Consider the following 21253-nt stretch of genomic DNA (forward strand, 5'->3'; position numbering starts at 1 on the left):
CATTAACCATATCGGCTATATTCTTAACATCATCACCAGATTCATTCAGAATTAGAGCTGAGGCCAGCATAAACATTTCTGTTGCTTTCACTTAGATATAACCAATTGTAAATTTTATAATGTTTCAATTTTGCTCATGACTACTCTCACCCTTTTTGTGATCTCTCCAAATGCATTTTAACCATAATGAAAGACCAGTGAGTGGCTGGGAAAGAGAACTAAACCAAATATGGAGAATGATGGCCAAAGAATAACCTAACCAATGTAAGCTGGGTCTCTTGGGAGGAATCATGAATGTCATCTTAAGATTTAGTTATACTATATGTAGTTATGAGTTCCCCTAGTCACAACTTTGAATGTCTTTTATGCAGACAGAAAGCCACAGGTTGAAAATGAAAGGCTTTTAATAGCCCCTTGTTCAATACACATGTTTAAAATTTTAAAGCAGATTCATTTAGAATCTGATGTCAGAATTTCACTTTTCCCATCTAAGAGTTTCGATATTAATGTCCCCCATGGAGGTGACAGATGCCAGAGAGATCAAGAAGTTCAAGTCCTGAGGGACGTAGCGATGCTCAGCCTTCTATCCTTTTCAAGACTTTATGAAGTATAAACGTTCATTGTCATTCACTTACTCAAGGAATCTTTTCATAGAGCCCAATAAGTACTGATTCTTCTCACTTGATACCAACTGTACTAAGATCACAATGACTTTGGTTCAAGTTTTTCTCCAGAAAAAAAATAAAAGAGAAGAAATGTACTTAAATTCAAATCTCCAGGAAAACCTTTGATTCTCTTAGGGTTATAGAGTATTTGAGTAATAGCCAAGAAAAGTTAATCATTTTAAAATATTAATCTGTGGTCTGGCAGGGGCTAGATCAGTGAATTTTTCAAAGACCCTAATAATGTGAATGATGTTTTTCCAGGCACGGTGCTGCCCCCTCTGCATTTTCCAACATTTTTACCTCGGTCATTTTTACCTACGGTCATCTTGTGCCGTAAACATGGGGTCTCCTTCCTTCCTTCCTTCACCAGAGAATGCAGGTCTGAAATGCCTTCCTTACCCTTCCAGGTGCAATGTCAATGTACTGAGCTCAGGAAATCTTCCCAAATACCTGCAGCTAGAATTAATCACTCCCTCCTACACTCTGCCTCAGCATTTACCACACTTGGTCTCCACTTCAAGGACTACAGATACTTATGTGTTCACCACCTCCCCCCGAGAAGGCAGCCTCTTCAAGGGTGGCTTTCTAGTCCCCACAGTGGCCAGTGCAGCTCCATATGGAAAACACTGAATAACTATCCAGATTGAATGGACTGTAAATATTCCTGGCAATTAACTTTGAATGATAGCACAGAGATTATTTTTCTTCTTTCCATTTCTGACTATACTTTCTGTATTTTCTCCAAATAAGTGCTACTTTTATAAAAAAAATAAACAACTTTATTCTGGTAGAAATTGAAGTGAATGCTGTTCAACCTAGAACCTAGAGAATGTTGTTCCCCTGGTGTGATGGACAGAGGGGGAACTGAGGATGAGGAGTGGCTTCCTCAAGGTCTCTCTGCTCTAGGATTTGCCATTTAATTCCAATGAGAACAGCAAAGACCTGTTCACCCACACTCCATAAAATCAAGATCATTTATTAGTTTCAGACATGCCTAATTCATGAAAGAGTTATCAACTGGGCAGACTCTATACTCTTGGTGTTGTTTATAATTGCCTATGCAAAGCTCTCTCAGCATCAAGATTTAAAATAGTATCTTTAAGTTAAATCTTAAGCCATTGTTCTTAAAACACTTAAGTGTAATCCAAGGGGATGAAAGGCTATGTAATTAAAGTCTGAAATGAATCTCCACTCTCCAAAATTTAACAGACTGTTCTGTTGTCTTCGTCGAAACCCAGTACTTAAAACTCTTAATGCTTTGCTATTTCTTCTTTTAGCCAATTTCCTTAGGTCATTAAGGATTTACCAAGCAGCTACTATGTACCAAACCAGACTCATGTAGAGATAGCCCAGTCTCTGTCCTTATGGAAGCTCACCAAAGTACAGTTCTCAGGCCATCTTCATCATAAGTACTGGAGAAAGCTGCCCTGGAGATACAGAGCAGGGAGCAGGGCATGAGAATTGGTAGCTCACTGATTTTTAAAATTGACAATTATACCAATACCATGTGATAAGTGGGGTTATGTACCAGAAATAGTGAACTTCAGAGAAGGGATGGGGGTCTAATAATGTATCGTTGAAACTTAGCAGAGAAACATATGTCAAATCACTGCAGAGTAAAAAAATAAAATAAAAACAAAAAAAAAATGAAATTCCTTCACTCTTCCCTCCTGTTCCCAGCACAAGCTGTAGAGGAAAAAGGAGCCCCTGCTTGCCAGACAAAGCTGATATTTGAAAATGTTTTGCTTCAAAAGAAAGAAACAAATGTACCTTTCTATTAAAATAAATTAATTAATTGATTTTTTAAAAAAGGAAGAAGAAGAATGATTATCAGCTGGAAAAGCAACTTCCCAAGAACCCATAGAATCTTTGCTAAGGATGAAAATCATTTTGAAACTATTTTAAATAATCATCACCCTTTTAAAATTCTCACTCCATTTGTCTGTCCACTTTTCCCACCATATTCTCTGTGTCCCAATCTTAGCATCTCCGTGCGCTGCCTGCCTGCCATCCCCCAGGCTCACACACCATTGCAGATAATGAATTTAATTTGAGCAATGGCTTTCATTGAAAAAAAAAAAAAATCATTGCATCCCTTCATGCCACACAAGCTGAGTTCAGATAAAAACAAGTGACTTCTTAATTTGGATTTAAAGCTCAGGGATCAATCTCCAAATAAAAATGACCAGAGAGCATGATGCCCACATAGCACTGACAATAATCTTATGAGGTCCAAATTATTCCAGTTTATATTATGGACGATCCAATAAGTCTGTGTGTTCTAGTCCATAAAAACATAAGAAGAAATTTATCATTTTGAAATCATAATGCAAAATAGAGTCTGACACTTTATTAAGCATTATTTCTCATGATATCATAAGGATGCTGATGGAAAATGAAACTAAAGCAATATCAGAGAGAAACAATGACACCATTTAAACCTTCTGAGGGTGCTTCATAGCTCACAGGTCACTCACTTGCCCTCCCCACAACATGTCACTTTGAACAGCTTCAGTTTAAACCAGAAGCATTGGAAATACAGTTCTGAAAAAGCTTTTATGTTATCACAAAACTTGGTTGATCATTTACTAAACTCAAGAATGCGAGAATGGAATGGGGACCTAGAAATGATCTAATCCAGATATTTCTAACCTAGAGTCAATGGGTGGCTTGCATGGGGTCCTTAAACACCCCAACATTGGACACAAATTTCTGTACACACACTTTCCTGCTGTGTCCAGAGGCTTAAGAGGATTTTGGAAGGAATCCGTGAGTTGACTGACCAGATCCTTCTTCTCTTATTTTGATGAGTCTTCCCTCTATTTGGAAAACATGTTCACTCCCATCCAAAAGTCTTTGCATGTCAGTGGCATGGACTTATTCCACACTTGGACCAGAGTGGCACTTGTGACCCAGGCCTGGTTGGTCAGGGCATCCAATCCCCCAAGTATGCAACTGCTTTAGAGACAGGATTGTGATGCCAATAAGGCCCATGCCCACACTAGTTGCAGGAATTTTGTTTGAGTGGCTTAAATAAGAGATGAATTTCCCTCTATTAGAGTTGAACCTAGAAAAATGTGAAGCTAGGGTTGCTGGGAAATTCAATATACTCATAATAAATCTGTAGCAGAATGCAATCCATTCATATCCCACCTAAGAGAGATCATAGGACAAGTGAGCTCTGATGGGCAGGCAGGAGAGAAGATAGGAAGAGCTCACATCATGCAATGCCCTCCAAGAGACATGGGGCCAAGTAGAGAAGGGGATGTTGACAGCATGACTATGCTGAGAAGAAGGCAGGAGAAGAAAGGGTCTCAAAAGGGGCTATGTCAAAGAAAAATATTCTACAGAGTCCTGGTAACTTTCAGAGAACTGCAGTATGCTGTGTCTTCCTCTCAAATAATGGTCATATACACAGACACACATAAACAAACATACGAACATACAGATATGTAGTATGTATTTTTTTTTCTTATACAGAATTGCTGTATGAGAAAAATTAGGTGTCTCAAACTCAGACCCTACAAAGCCCAGGCAGGAAATATCAAGGAGTGAATGAAATTGCAGGCAAAACCACAGATACTACTGGGAACTCAAGACTGAGGAGTCAATGCCTCATGTACAGGGAAAGCTGCCCTCTTCCCCACGGGGCAACATGGCCATGGTGTTGCCAGACCTTCCCACGTGAAGAAAAGATAGACATACATATTGTTAAGTGTGAAATTTGCCAGTCTGCAAATAGTAGTATCTCGGAGTCCCAGTTTGCATCTCCTGCTCTAACCCGTAACAACCAATGTAGCAGCAAGTCTTTTGCCTGTGAGGCCAAGGGAGGGCCACTTTGTGCCCATTTTAAAATAAAAATAATAATCAAAGAAGGACTCCTATGGCTCCACTAAATGAGATTCCTCTCACTGAGAAAACAAAAGAAGGTTTTGCTTTGGAAGCATTGCCATGTTTTCTTCTGTTTGTTTTTAAGAATCCTGTCACCTGAAATTTAGACATAGTCAGGCTTGATTTTCTTGAAGACCTTTGGCAGCTGACGTTGTTGGGTGAAGGAAAGAATTGGGAAAAGCATCTGGTCTCAGAACCAAAAGAGAAAGCAGTACGTATTTACCAGCATGAGGCTGTCCACAAACAGTGAATAGAGACACAGGGAAAACCTCCAATACCCACCTGTTCACAGCTGGACTTCCCAGAGCACTTAATTCAACCTGAAGCAGTAAGTTTTAGTAGCATTTTACAACCAATTAACCATGCAGGAAACAAAACATCTGACTCTGTGCCTTCCTCCTTGTTTCTAAAGAGTTTGGGCCCGCTCAAGTTAGCAATTCAGAGCTCTCTGTTTGGAAGAAGACACTCTTAAACCTGAACAAACAAGTTTTATCTCCCATCCTACATTTAATGCAAGGACACACAAATCTGGCTAGACCTTATTGGCATGGGAATCACTCCCATTTTCACGTAAAGAGCTCCCACTTCAGTTAGCATGTACCAGGCACTGGGCATTTTCATAAATCATTCCAATGAAGCCTTACAACACCCACTTGGTGAGGGCTCATTAGTATTCCCATTTTACAGATGAATATACGGAAGCCAAGGAATTCAGTAAAAGAGTCCAAGGTCACACATAAACAGAAGAACCAGGATCTGATCCCAGGATACAGCTCATAAAGAAAGCAAAATCTCAGTGTACAGCTCTCTGAAATGAAACTGGTAAGAGCTGACATCTGGTACTTAGTATTTATGGGGATAAATCTCCCTGCATAGAAAATAGATGTTTAAATTTGTGCTAAGTTCTATTATTAATAATTCTTCTCTAAATCAATAATAATTTTAAAAACAGGCTACACTTCTAAAACTATGCTTCGCTTCTATACAAAATCATTTTTAATTCTTCAATTGATCCTCACAAAACTCTTGAAGGATGTGGTAGGGGATGGAGAAAGTAACTTCCTTTTGCTGGATGTGTATAATGAAGGTCCAAGAGGTCAAGTGGCCAAAGTCACCCAGATGACTAGGAGCAGCCTCTGGCTCCATTTTTGAGCACTTCAGGCCTGGGTGCTACTTTTCACATCCACAAACCTGCCAAACTCTTCTCCACTCTGGGCCTTGCTCTTTCCCTTCCTTCAGATCTCCCTTAGATATCCTCCTCCCAGGGATACTCTCCTGCACACTACCCCAGGGGTCCCCTTTGCAGCCCCCACCACTGTCACTTTTACCCAGAGCCTATCATAGTGCTTGGCATATGGCAGTCAACTGTTTGCTGAATGAATCAATGAAGGAATGCCCGATGGACTTCCAGCTTTCTGAATTTTTTAATTTTTCATAGCAACTAAGCAACAGAACTTTCTTCTTCTCCAGAACTTCTGGTCAATCCCCTTGTACAGTAACAGATGAAAATAAATCCTGCCCCATTAATATTTAAGGTCCCACCTACTGAAGTGAGACCATAATGGTGGAACACCCTGCCCACCTTACCCCTCAAAACACACACACTTGTTCTTCAATGTCTTTCTCAGTTGACTCAAGGCTAGATTCTTAAGTAGCAGGAAGACCAAGAAAACATGGGAGAGATAAAGAAAATGGTCATAAATAAATAGTTTTCCTTATTGCAACAAAGTACAGAGTCTTCCAAGTTAAGCACAGAAGCTGCAGGTGAGTATAGCAGGCGATAACAGAAGTTCCTAATTCTTCTCTGAGTTTTCATCTCCCCTGCTGGGGGTCTTCTGCTGATGGATAACAGGCGTAAGGGGAAGGATAGACATCTGGTTCAATTTATCTCCCTTGATTTAAGCCGAAGGATGTGGCAAGGAGCACTGGGTCCATTTAAACCCTGTACGTATCCCTTCCTAACCAGTCTACTTCCAAAACCATTTATTTCCTTCAACTCTGAGAGTGTTATTGAGTGTTAGTTTTAATAAAGAAGGCTCTTCCCTTACAAAGATGATGGTGATAAATTGTTCTCAAAGCAAACAGCCTGGGAAAATATGGGATTTCATGTATTTTTCCTTGAACTATGGGATCAAGTTTGCAGACACACTCTAGTGTGGTGATTCTTAGCCAAGACGACTCAGAATACCAATTTCCTTCTGATGATAGCTAATCTTTTTTGTTTTTAAGGGAAAAATTGCTCCAAAGTAGCTTAAGTGAAGATTTTACTAAAGTGTTAGGCTTTAGGAAAATGGTAATGGATACAAGCATAGCTAATGTTTATTGAGTGATTACTCTGTGCCAGGGTACTGTGCTTAACACATTTTTTTAATTTTAATCCTCCCAGCAATCCTACACTCCCCCATGCACCTACCTGCCCCAATTCTCCAGGTAAGAAAACAGCTGAATCACAGAAAGATTAAGTACTTGCCTACCAACAGACAGCTCACAGCAGGTATTGACAAGATTTGAACGCAGAGCCTCACTGCATAGACAGCTTGTGCTTGTAAGAGCTGGAACAGGGCTCTCCTAGGTTCTATTTGCCACTGAGTGGGGGGAGAGGGGCAGCAATCAAAATGCACTGGCACGGCTGCAAACTTCTCAGTCTACAGACACTGCATGGTAAAAATCTGTCCACAGGCCTATTTCAAAAATTAGAAAAAAAAAAAAAGAAGAAGAAGAAAAGAAAGAAAAATCCCTCCCTCTGCCCCTAGAACAAAGACCTTCATAATCTGAAACAAAATCATCCCTGCCGCCTCTCTCCCACTCTTTGCCTCAGAGCTTATGTTGCTCTGAGAACCAGCACCCTCTGCTTCTGCACAAGCTGTGGCCCCTGCCTGCCTACCTTCTCTCTGTCCTTCCCATCCCTTCTCACCTGAACGTGGAATCAGCCATCAACTCTCACACACACACTGACACCAACTGCCCTGACTCTCCAAATATCCCTAAACTCTCTCCTCTGTGCTGCCCCTGCAATTTTGATGTTGCCTAAAGGTCAAGTTTCATACCCCTCCTGTCCTAAAACAAGTTCCTTAAAAACAACTCCTAAAAACAAGTTCCCACTCATTTACTGTGACATACATTTTTATAAGACTGATGTCCTAAAGACCAAATTTCACCAACCTTACAAGTATAATCTTTTTGGTGCTGTTAATCATTGGACTGGAGTTCTGCACTGGGCTATTTATACTCTTTGAATTGCTCACATTTCTTCCCTCAGGAACTAAACACAAAAGCAAACGTAAGTGCTTTTGTGCCTCTGAAGAGACAGTCCATTCACTGACAGACTCACGGTGGGGTTGGGCAGCGTTTTTCCACACTGAACACCAAGGGAGGGGGAAAAAATCCACTTAACGCTGATTTCTTGCTTTTTTGCTAGAAAGCTTTATAAGTTGCTTCTTGGTCTCACCTAGTGGAAGGGTCACTGCCTTAGCTGGGATTGTGACAAACCACTCTTGAATTAGAGTACTTTATTATCACATTAGTACTGGAAAAAGTCATATAATTAACAGAATTTATCCTCATTTAGTCTGTAAAAGCACTAATATTCAATCTCTCTGCCTCTGTTTAATTACTTTCTTTAACAGAACTTTTTTTTTCCATGTTGACCCTTCATGGGCTCATCCTCTGAAATGTGTTAAAACTTTTCCTCCCTCTATTCTATTTAAGTTGCTCAACTTTATTCATCTGAATACGCATAAAAGGTACACCAGAAGGTCTGTCATAGTTCACACAATGCCTTTGAATTAGCAGCATGACAGTGTCATGCTTTTGCTGGAGGTCCTCTGTTCAGAATAAGTGATGACAGCCACCAGAATTACTGTTAATTGTAATATGACACTGGCATTTCACTGGCTGTATCTGGTGGTAAACTTGCATTAGTTCAGGTGCTTAAGAAACTCAGAAAGGGAGACACAGCAATTCTTGAGCGGGAATAGCAGCCCGCCTGACACATGCTGCTTCCTCACGCCCTGCTTCTTGGTACCTGTTTGCTCAAAAGAATGGAAAGACACACGCACACCCACGGCCACACGTGTTGAAATACAGCCACTACTTGATCACCAAGTCATCATTAGCTAAATCTGGAAGACACTGTGCTTTCCCTTTCTCTCTCTTAAGACTGCTTTCTTCTTCTAGGTAGCAATGTATTAAAAGTAAAGAAACTGAGGCTTAAATGACAAAGATTTAGTAGAGGCTGAATTTCTGCTCCTCTTTTTCTAAAACACAGATAGAAAAATGTGCATTTCTATTTCATATTGAGACAGGAAGACGGGGCCAGAGGAAAAGGGAGGATCTTTGGTGTGATGCGTTGGTTCACGTCTGTGGAAGGTAAATGCTCCCTGCTAACCGAGGTCAGGGGATGGGTGGGGTTAGTGACAGGGAAACAGTAGATATGTCCCCATTCCTGAGACAGTGTGCTCAGGGACAGAAGACTCAGTCTTCTCCTGCCTGGAACATATGAGTGGCCTAGGAGATGTCCATACCAACCACAATTCCCCTATTATGAAAAGAAGACTCAGTCCCCGTCCATTTTCCCTACAAGACATGAATTTCAGTTAGTGTAAGAAAAAAAGAGCAAATGAAGAGTTCTTTCTCATCCTTCCTACACATCATCTCAATGACATACAGCAAACTACACTGGCATTTATCTCACTTTAGAACAACTCTGTAGGTCCCCATACATTATACGACCCATGTTCACAAGGAAATAACAGCCCTCTCCAACCTCCAAGTGTTACCTCTATCATTTAATGCCTTCCTCTCCTTCTTGAAGTCCCTCTGTCCTTTTACATCTGGTTAAGACTCTTCCTCTTTCTGTAACACTTCCCAGATTTTCCTACTTGGAGTTAATGTCTCACTTTTCCATACACTCAAGGTGTTCAAGGCCTGTGAGTGTCTTTCTTGTGGCACTTACAAAGGTCATTTTATATTTAGGTTATTTGTGCATAAATCTGATTGCATCACTTGGCTGTGAACACCTGGAAGGGATTATGGGGTTAGAGGCTTTGCCTAATTTCAGTGACTACACATGAGGCCGTTCTTGGCTAAAACTAATTCACTTTTGCCTCCCAGGCTGCCCTTCACTTAACCTTTGGTCAAACCCTTCATCATTTTGGCCCTGGAAGTTGGCCATTTCCCATCTTCAAGCCTCTGCACATACTGTTCCCTCTGCCTGGAATGCTATCTGTCCATTTTTCAAAGCCAGCTCCAAAGCCACCTTGATCATGTTGACCAAAACAGCACTGTCTAAATTCTCACAGCTTTTGTTTATATTTCACTGGTCACTTAGTACCTTGGAATTGCTTATCTGCCCTTTCATTTATCTGGCCAGTTAGACTACAAGCATCTGAGTGGAGGGAACATATTTTATACAATCCTATTACCTCCACAGTGTTCAGTAGAATCTTGCTTGTATATTGATTAAATATTTTATCCTGATATCTCCAAAGAAGTAAGTATTGATGTATAAACTTCCCACACTACTGCCAATAAATATCTATTTTTGCTACTATTAATAATGATGATTACTATTATGCTTCTTTTTATTCTTAAAGTTCTTCTTCACAACAGTGTTTGTATCCATTTTATTGGGATTAGTATTTAGGAAATTTGTGAAGGATGTCTACTAAACCTGGCTCTCAAACATAGGAATGAGACTGGGGTATAAAAGTGGCCCCTTTCAGAGTTTGCAGTCAAGCTACCATCATGTGGTAATAAGCCACCTCTCTTGGTTTTCATTGGCAATGAACTTGGCTGCCATCTTGACTGGTTCAGTTGAGCCCTTCTCACTTTTACAAGGATAAGAACATCTTCTCAGCCTCTTGACTCCCTCACCACTTGCTTTTCTGATCCCATATGGTCAGCGTGGGGCTATGCAAGATAAACAAATGACTTTCTAACTGCTCAGAGTCTCCCGCCCCTTCTCCCCTTTAGTCCTAGCCCAGGGCATGTGCTGTGACTTCACTGCATGTGTGCTGGGGGCACACATACCTTCTGCCTCAGAACCCTGACACCACCAACAGGACATCCACCTTCACCACCCTGCACAGAGGCAAACTCGGGCTTCTCACCGTCAGCTGTTTCATCATGTCAGTATCACAGCAAGCAGGACACACATTCCAGAGCTTGGTGGATTAACCTCCAAGATGACACTCAGTTTTAGCTTTAGCCTCCCTAAATCCACAACAAAAACTTTAACAGCCAGATATGATTTAGGACCTTAACTGTAAATCTCCTTTCTTCTCATGCACTCACTTAAGGGGATGAGAAGAATTGATTCTGATCTTTTCTAGTCACTTGTCCTTCCCAAGGTGGTGGGTAAAAACTTTGTTAATCACAAGCCTCACTCTAGGGCAAGATTAAAAAAAAAGAAAGAAAGAAAAAGAGAAAAAAGAGCTGATGGTAGAGAGAAAAGTCATTAATGTCTCCCATAATATGGGAACCATGGAATGCAAAACATGGATTAAAATACCTAAAAAATATTTAAATCAAAATCATTCACTTACAGAAATGAAGCCAGTCTATTGGAATGTTACAAAGCAAAAGCAACTGAATTTATACTCAATTCTTAGAGCCTTGTTGATCAGAGACTGAGCCCTGCCCTGAGAACACATCTCCTTTTCACTCAAGTGAGGATCTACATGGGTATTTTCAAAAGTAAATAAATGTCCACAAAGAACAAGAAAAGAACTGTAAAGAATTTAGTCTCTCAAGAACATCCCTGACAAAATAAACCCCATGTTTATGTACACGCCCTCAATTGGCCTAAGCCTGAAATGTTTCTTGCAACTTAAAACCGACAGCTCAGGAGTTGAGAAAAATGTCTGGAATTAACTTAGTCAAATGCTGCCTTAAATTAATGCTCCTCTCCGGCTTAATGAGATCTAGTGGCAAAGCAGTTTAGCTGGACTTTACCAATTCCCACCTTTTTTTTCCCATCATGCATATTATCTCTTCTCTAGTAATACAGCATCTTAAATACAGACTTCTCTTTAAAATTTCAAGTGGCATATTTTAAAATACCATCCAGAGTCTTCTTAATTAAAAAGGTAGATTTATGGCTTAAAAAAAAAAGTTTAAAATCCAAAAGTGATAAAGACAACTACTTGGATCCCATTTTGTCCAAGCCTTTTCATGTACATACAAATTGTATAACTATTATACAGATTTTACATCCTTTTTTAATGTTGTTAAGTAATCCTTCAAAATGTGATTTTTTTTTACTCCGTAACATTTCATCATACGTATTGTTTGATTACTATAAAGTTTTTACTATTATAGATGATTCTTTAATGAACATCTTGGCACATAACATTTTATCTGCATTCCTAAATATTCCCTTAAAATAATTACCTAGCACAAGAATTACTCGGTCAAAGAGACATACCGCCAGAGAGGCAGTGTGAAATAGTTTCATTTGAAAATGTTGGCACAGGTCAAGGTAACTTGAGATTCAGCCAAACTAGGTTGGGGAAACTCCAAAAAGTGGGCCCTGCTGGGCCCAATGGTGACAACGGTTTTGATAAGGATGCCAGAGACATCCATATTTATGAAAAAACAAAACACAAACAAAAAACAGAAGGGAAGCAAGCAGGATATACTGCACATCCATATGTCCACCCTGTTTTCATCTGTGGCTATGGGAGGCGTTGATACTCACAACACTGTAGTCATCATCTTGAGTAAGAATTAGCCACAAGTGGAGGGTGCCTCACAGCTCATCTCATTATACTTGCTACAAGGCTGAGAAAAGGACTCAACTACAGCAGAGAAAGTTACTTGTTGGATAAAATCAGTGTTTCCACTAGGCCTATCCTACCACCAAGATACCACACCCAAGAGTAGAGTGAGTGATGGCTCAGTTTGAGAGATATCTTCTTGGGCGGCACTGTGGCTCAAAGGAGTAGGGTGCTGGCACCATACGCCGGAGGTAGCAGCTTCAAACCCAGACACCTCCAAAAAAAAAAAAAAAAAACTCCAAAAAAAGAGAGAGAGAGAGATCTTCTTAAAGCCTGAAGGGAGTTATGTTGTTCCTGAGAAATTGCATCCTTTGTAAAGTGGACACCATATTGTGAGCTTATGTTTTAAGGAAAAGTCAAAACAAGTAGTCTACAATATAGTTATTATTATTTTCTTAAAATTACGCCTGGAAATTGCTCAAGAAGAACATCTTATCAAGAACAGCAGGGCTTCAATTAAAGTAACATTCTCAAACAACTGAATTCCATAGACCCTTCCTGATTCCTGAAAACATTTTCTTTTGTTCCTCAGACATCAGCCTTAAATACAATTGCTACTGCCTCAGATCTGTATGTGATCACTCTGGCTATGTCAATGGTGTAAGGGCCACCATTTATGATTTGGCCAGCACCAACTAGTCAGCTAAATCTCTCAGCCCCCACCTCCTGTCCTTTATACTAAATTAACTGATGCTTCCTAAACCCTTTGAGTAGTCTTAAGCCTCTTCAAATGCTGTTTCTTTCTCCTGATGTGAACCTCCTCTCCAGGCCACTCCTGCTCTAAAATAATTCTCTACATTGCAAGTATTACCACAACTACTACCTCTCCTTCTAAGACGCCTGCCCAGGTTTCTCCAGAAAGACGTGGAACATCACATCTCAGAGTTCCCACAGCACACTCCTCCAGAACCACATCTATCCTATTCCTCTGTGACTGCTAGTTTCTTTCCAATCTTCCCCAACTAGAGAGTTAAGACCCTTGAAGATAAAAACCCTGACTTTTCATGTCCGTATCCTCAAAACCTGAGATACAGCTTATAAATATCTACTTGATTCTAAAAAGAACAAATGACAAAATTTACCTACAATACAGAAATAAGTAAGAATCCAAAATAAAGCAGCGAGGTTCTTTATTGTAAAGAACCATAAGCTCGAACGTTTGCAAAACCAAATTTTACAAATGAAAAACATCCACAGCTTTATACTGTGTGGTCACAATCTTGACTTGTGTGTGTGTGTGAAAATGGGGAATATCTAACTGGGCGTTGTGGCGGGTGCCTGTAGTCCCAGCTACTCGGGACGCTGAGGCAAGAGAATCGCTTAAGCCCAGGAGTTGGAGGTTGCTGTGAGCTGTGTGAGGCCACGGCACTCTACCGAGGGCCATAAAGTGAGACTCTGTCTCTACAAAAAAAAAAAAAAAATGGGGAATATCATCTGTAACAATAAACACAAGCTCTGTAAAGTCTCATTAGTAAAAATCCAAACTTTCTTTGGTACATTCCGAACACACTTAACATAAATGATGCCAAAGTCTTATGCAAATGCACCCAAAGCTAAATGACCACAGATGCGGAGAAGCCCCACAGAGTTACTGAGGAGGGTAAATCAAATCTGCTAACCCAGGGGTTAGCCCAGATCTGAAGAGAGTACTGGTTTCTAAGTCAGTCAAGGGCTGGCACTGAGATCATTTGAAGCCTTAAACACACTCTTGTCTTTCTAAAGAGGAAAAAGAACACAGGCAACTGCTATAACAATGAGAGGCTCCCAAGTTTCAAGAATGAGAAAGAAATAACAGGAGTCATTTAGTGGAGCTTCCCACCCAAAGAGGTGATCCCAACAAATGGTTGTTCTGGCAGCTCTAGGCCTGGCCTCAGAGCTATAGTAAGGAAGACAGGAAAGCTTCTCTTTCCTGGGACCTAACACTGTACTGGAAAAGAAAGACAAAAAGCAAATAAAAACCTCACAAATACACAAGGTAATGTCAGTCAACAATTGGAAGAAAAAAGATGGCAGATGAAAGATGCTAGAAAGAAGGTGGTCGGGAAAGATCTTGGAAGTGACCTTCTTTTGGCTGAGACCTGAAGGGCAAGGAGGAGCCAGACCTGCCAAAGTACAGAGCATGTTCCAATTAGAGCAAAGGCCAGTGTGGCTGGAGCAGAGGCCATAAGGAGGAAAGGGACATGAAAGAGGTCCCGGGGGAGGTGGGATCATTCCAGTGTGACAAAGAGCAGCCTGTGGGGAGGCCATCCTGCCAGCCAGTCTCCTTCTTCCTGAGAACTGAATTCCACCCTCCAGTTGTGTGCCGTCAGAAACTTCAGTTCTCAACTCAGGCCCAGACAGCAACATATTCCCTCTTCCCCAAGATAACCCATCAGTAATTTGAAAGCAGCCACCTCCTCTTCCAGGCCTTCATCCAGGATGAGCACACTTTATTCTTCTACCACCTTAGAACAGGATTCCCAACCGCTTCTCATCCTGTTCACCTTTCCCAAATGCTCTGTAATTAGATAACATCTTTTCTGAATTATCCCAGAACTTGAGCATGTCCCCAATGTTAGAAGCAGGTTGGTTGAGACATGATGTTGGTCAAACCACTTGTCAGTTGCCTTTTCTTAAAAGCAAGTTACTTCACCTTTCTAAACCTTTGTCTCCTCATCTGTGAAATGGGACTTATAATTTCCTACCTGGGAAGATTTTTGTGAGGATGAAATAAGAGAAGGTATATAAAATCCAAAGGTTCACAGATGGTATATGGTAAATGCTCCATAAGGTCAAGCTATCACTAGTTTAATGATGATGATGATGAAGGTAGAGCAATCTCAATCATTCCCTGTCTCAATCTAAAATCTGTATCTGTTCAAATGCAAGTTACAGATAACATCTGTCGTGCTGTGTTGTGTTATATTTTCAGTCGTAGGGTAGAGGAATGGATTAGGAGTTAGCAGCCATGCAAGTCTATACTGAACCTCTTTCCCCCTAGATCTTTTACATATAATATAATCACTCTAATCTCATTACAATCACAAAGAAAGAGCCAGAAAGAATTAAACCATAAAACTGAGATACATCTAGGCTATAGTTACTACAGGAAATATAACCATGTACACAACACACGGATAATGCTGCAAATACTAAAGTGAGGTGCAATAATCCCTTTCCTGGGGAGCAAGATAATGCTGGTCTTATTCATTTTTTCCATCCTCATTTGAGGACAAATTCATTAGCCCTGAATAAATACTGGTAAGAGTGAAGGAAGGGAGAAGTTCATTAAAGGTCTCTCTAGATGTATAGATTACATTTGATGATCAAACTCACATAATGTTATATCTCAAAGGGACTCAGCTAAATTCCATCACAGGCATGGGAATGGCAGCTCAGAAAGGTGAAGGGACTTGCCAAGGCCACAAAGCTAACTTGGGTCAAAGCAGGATCTTTTCCTCCCTTTCAAGAACACCATCCTGAGCAAACCAGCCACAGAACTGAGTCCCTCTGAACAGGCCCCCTTGTCCTCCTTCAATGCCTTCATGCAGAACTGTCCTATAAGACAGAGGAGAATGAGGTTTCCCCACTTCTAGGGTTTGTAACCCTAACTCACCTGAACTCATATTTCCTCCGGGAGCACAAAGTCAAGGTTTGGCATCTCCAAAGCTGCATAAATCTCTCCCCTAAAGAACATCATCATTTTTCTCTTGTCACAACCCTTCTAGCCTAATATTTGACAGCTCCAATAGGGTACTATCCAAACATTTATTAAAACATTTTAAATGATGAATATATCCAATTATTACTATTAATGCAGCTAATACTGACTAATGAGGGGGAAACGCAGGAGCCAGTGTCCCGCAATTCATTACCCCTGCCTTGTCAACAATTCGAAGCCCGAAACCTAATCATCCATACTGGGTCCTGTTATATTTCACACGTCACTTTTAATAAGTCACTCAGTGCCTATAAATTAATGTTACATGTCGGCGTTTATGAGTGCGGCTTTGTCGCTGTTAATAAATGATGTTCTGGCCCAGTCTACAACAGCTAGGCAGTGACGAATGATGGAAGATGATTTCTTTCCAAACTACAAACTATACACTAGGGACTGCAGTAATACATATATATAACGTGTGTATACACGTGGCTTCACAGTGCATATGTCTCAGCACACACGGACATCCTGCGCCCACACAAGGCACAAATGTGGAATAAATATGATGCATAATTTGTGGTGAAGATCTGTGTAATAACCGCCATACTTTCTTCTCCAAAAGATTAAACATGCAGCACTGGGAGCCATGACAGTTCCATAAAAGTGGTCCAATGTGTATTTCAAATGTGTTGTAAGTTCTGGTCTATTGCCCCTAGCCAAGTTTCAGGGCAGCCTGACATCCCAGCTAATAACGAAGGCTCTGAGATGTTGATGAAAAGGGGAGGCCCACAAGACTTCCTAAAATACCAGCAGTTAGAGGAAGGGCCTGCAGTTTATGGCAAAATTGATGATCATTGGGGATTAATGTGGAAGAGTGTACTTATTTGCTTCTAAACAGATTTGAATTATTTACATCAGCCTTGACTTCACATTTCATAAAATAATTAGTGTATAATTTGGGTGTGTCTCGACCTCCATATTTTCATCTAATTCAAGGTTCAAGAAGGGGTGTGATGTTTCCTTAAATGGTGTTTCTTTTTTGTTTCTTTGTCCATGTCATCAGCAGCTCTGATGCTGCAGAAATAACCCGGATCTTCACACTGGGCTAAACTGTGAACAGAGGGACAGAACTCCAGGGGCAAAGAAAGACAGAGATAGCCTTGGGATTCAGTCTACATACAAGGTCACGGTTTTGTAACCTGACTTCTTGGCATAGACCGCGATTTTTTTACCTGCCTTGGTTTGGGAAAAAAAAGACAAGTCTCCATTCATTAGGCTGTACCAACTTTCATATGGTTAGACATTTTATTATTGTTTTCTTCCTCCCTGCCATCCTATCTTAACTTCAGGACTATTATAATAGACATAAAACTTAACAAAATTTGAAAAACTAGATAATTGGAAAGTTTCAGATAGCTCCTTCAGGGAGTCTACCATGCCTCCCTTTGACAGTCATTCATCCATCAGGATCTCAGACTTCGCTCTCAGTTTTTTTCTATTTGCCCACAAAATTCAGCAAAAACCATTAACTGACTATACAAACCATACAAAAATCTTTAAAAAAACTTTTTTCTCCAAATATTATATATCCATATCTGGAAATTCTTTATGTAGTTTTGTCATAAGGATTTAGCTCAAATTATATTGGTCAGGATTAAAATTAGAGTTGTCCAAACAATAGGCCACGACAAAGTGGCTTCTGTAAAGATTTTCCATATTCCATGTTCTACCATTAAATTAATATTAGTAAATAATAGCCTTAAGATTTAAGTGTCTAGACAAAGAGTCATGTTTTATAAACTAAGAATTCATAGAGTATGTGTGTATATGGCTAAGAGTTTAGTTCTTCAACTCTATATGTTGGAAACATTAGGGAACTATACATGCTGCTTTTTTTCCTTAAAGGTATCACTCAGAAATTTAAAAGAAACTAAGATAAGAGCTACAAACTTGTTTTCATTACATGTTCATTAGAAAAGTATTTGATCTTAGTAAATGTGGAATATAAAGGTCTTAGCAAAATAACTAAGAAAATGCCAGGAAAGCTATGTTAACTAGTGTGATGAAAATGTGTCAAACGGTCTATGAACCAAGTGTATGGTGCCCCATGATCATAGTAATGTATACAGCTATGATTTAATAAAAAAAAAGAAAAGAAAAGTATTTGCATTGCATTTGGTTTCATGGAGAACATCTTGCCCAATGTGTTTTCCTGGGGTCTGTCAATGTCTAGTTCAAGTACTAAAGCGCCCTTCACATCCTCCTAAATAGATCAGAGAGAAATTTACAGTGATGCAAGGACATAGTTCTTTTTGTTATTTGAAAATTGGGCAATGTCAAATGCTCAAAAAAAAAAAAATTGTTTCAAAGTACAGTCTGGCGTCACATGGCTCAGTAAGTGAAGTTAGGGCCCCAGTTGCTGGGTGTTTGCATAACTTTCAGGCAGTGAAAAAGGTGAAAATACTGCCCAGTGGTCAAGAGCCATTGCAGTGCCATGCTGGGGGCAGAGCGGGGACTTGCTGTGAGAAAAACTTGAGATGATTTCAACATGGTTGATGTTGAAAGCATTAACTTGTAACCTACTCTTGAAAATATTCAAAATGACTTCAGAAAACCTACAGATGGCAACCGAAGAAGGTTTCGTGTTCCTTTGACAAAGAGGGATCAGGAAAGAAAGGAAGGATGGTGACATGTCATTTTTCCTTTAGAACCACAAAGTGTGGCATCCAGTGTTTTCTCCATCCAGAGCTGGTACCTTCTGAGGGGTGTCAGAGGAAAAAGGTACTTGGTTTGCATGTGTGCAAAAGTACGGGAGAAATGAAATACAACAGAACTTTGGGCACTGTGGAGAACAAAATGCAGAGCGCTGTCTGCTCTGGTCGTTCTATAAAGATATCAACCCAGGAGGAGACAGCTGAAAAGCGCTTTTCCCAGCAGAGAGGCCTTCACAAGGTGGCAGTGAAATCCCACAGGGAATATGGACAATTTGCATAACAATGTGCTGCTGCTTATCTGGAGGACCCAGAGGATCTGGATCTCCTTAGAGAAAACACCACACTTTTCAGTCTAGTGCATTGTTGGGGAAGGCATTGCAGGTCAGTTTGTGGGGCAGGGGAGGGAGGATCATTCCCTTTTTAGCACTATTTTACCTCACAAAATCAAGGAGTTCCTCCTATTTCCTCTGAAGCATTCTGAAGCATTCTGTTATGAAGCATTCTGTTATGCTATACTGACAGTGCGGGGGGATTCCCACCCCCCAAATGGCCGAGGTCCTCATACACACACACACACACACACACACACACAAAGTTTGTTTAATTTTCATCTCTTTTGGGACCCACCCAACTCCAAATTTCCCCCATCCCTTTTCAGTTGGCTCCCTATTTTTTCATCCAGGCCAGTGACTTGGAATCACATATGACTCATTTACTTCTTGATCTTGTGGACACCAGGAAGATGTCTGGAGACTCTATTCTCTGTGCTCTAGGGGATACCTACTTTGTTTACCTTTATTTTGATTAGAAAGAGGCATGTCTGAGAATGGTATTTACTCCTACTGTTTTGTTTTTGGGGGCCAGACAGAGAAGTAGTTGAAGAAAGCCAAGAAAGCCTAGATAAGGCAAAAGTCTCATTGCACAGTATGCCGAATACTCAGAAAGAGCAGGTCTTCGTGCTCCAGAGTCGCTACTGCTCTTCAACAAGCAGCACACCTGCTGCCAACACAAAGGACGTTTTGCCAAAGCACACTGGCAAGGAGGAGAGTGAGAACCTGAAACAGAAATGCGCATGCCCGTGCTCGCTTCGGCAGCACATAGACTAAAATTGGAACGATACAGAGAAGATTAGCATGGCCCCTGCGCAAGGATGACACGCAAATTTGTGAAGCGTTCCATATTTAAAAAAAAAAAAAAAAAGAAAAGAAATGCGCATGCCCTCCGCTTCAATCAAAGGTAAAGTAACATTTGGCCATACTACTAGAAATGTGGTGTTCATCATTGAGGCAATCTGAAGATTTTGCTTCACTCCCCAGTGGAGTGGGAATTTCTGGAGTCTCACCATTTCATAATTTAGGGCAGACAAGGAAGAAAATTAGTAATGAGAAACAATAAAATTTCATTTAGCACCTACTATAAGAGAGACCATGGCTGATACTAGATATTTTCAAATATTATCACCACATGAAGGATGAGAAATCTGAGGCTTACTCACTAGTTTACAACCGCAAAGCAAAGTAAGTAGCTCCCTGGTTACCTGAATTGACCCAGGAATGTGACTGACCCAATGCCCTTGAGATTCACACATTCTAGAAAAAAACAGAACATCACTTCAATGAAATATCAAAGAAGTGGGGTGGTCATCTAGCTAGATACTAATTTTAAAAAGTAATTTCCAAGCCTTATAAGACTAGCATAAGCTTGGATGGAGTTTTGACTTCTGACATCCAGATTACTGGAGAAAAGGAATTAAAATATCAAAACCAAATGTTAAGTACTTAAAAAAAAAACAAAACTATTCCGTATGCTAACAATTCTTCATGACCATTCCCTCCTCTTTTTTTAAATTAAGTAATGTTCTAGATATTCTGAATCCATTCGGAAAATGCCATATGATTATATCAACAAGACTGTTGGAATTAGGAATAGTTACATAATAATAGTACCATGCATTATTTTGAATGATCAAAATAGGGTGGGAAGAGTCAGTGAGTCATTTTGCAGGTAGGCACATGTGTAGCGAGACAGAATTAAAAAGTGTTCCACGAACATTTTTAGTTATAACAAATAATGTTCTGATTTTCTATGGCCCCCTGACCAGGAATCTGAAGCCCATTGCTACAGGATGAATAGGGAATGATGAAACCATAAAATGGTAACAACAGAGAAACTCTAACTCAAGCATGTCTTTCTACAGATGGGGAGAGAAAAGCTCGGATAGCTTTGTGGAACTGCTCAAAGACACAGAGAGTTCATTAGTGGCAGAGTTGGGCCACAACCGTCCTCAGACCTACCATTATGGTCCAAGACCCCTTTCTATACCCATGGACCAGATTCACCCATCTAAACTTGAACATTATAAAACCACAGGCCCCAGCTTGAAGCAGTTGGACCCAAGCCAGTGGCAATGGAAGGAAAGCCTAAAAGAAGGCAGATATTTACCACCATAGGTGCATACTACTTGGTAGTGGTGGTCCAGGAATGTTAGCAGAGAGAATTACAAAAAAAAAAAAAGCTTCACAGCCCAATTGTGTTGCCAAAACAGATACTAACAAGTAGCCAGGA

The 21253-nt window shown here is 40.3% G+C and overlaps 1 protein-coding gene and 1 non-coding gene across 10 annotated transcripts in view; one reads left to right on the forward strand and one right to left on the reverse strand.

Annotated features, from left to right (window-relative positions):
• Positions 1-21253, reverse strand: part of EBF1 (EBF transcription factor 1) — a 406628-nt gene that overhangs the window by 155210 nt on the left and 230165 nt on the right. The gene's annotated exons all lie outside the window — the stretch shown is intronic.
• LOC128569482 (U6 spliceosomal RNA) lies at positions 19767-19873 on the forward strand. The gene has a single exon (XR_008375417.1). It is a non-coding gene; the product is annotated as a U6 spliceosomal RNA (small nuclear RNA).

Source organism: Nycticebus coucang, chromosome 17, assembly GCF_027406575.1.
Source record: "Nycticebus coucang isolate mNycCou1 chromosome 17, mNycCou1.pri, whole genome shotgun sequence".
NCBI lineage: Eukaryota > Metazoa > Chordata > Mammalia > Primates > Lorisidae > Nycticebus > Nycticebus coucang.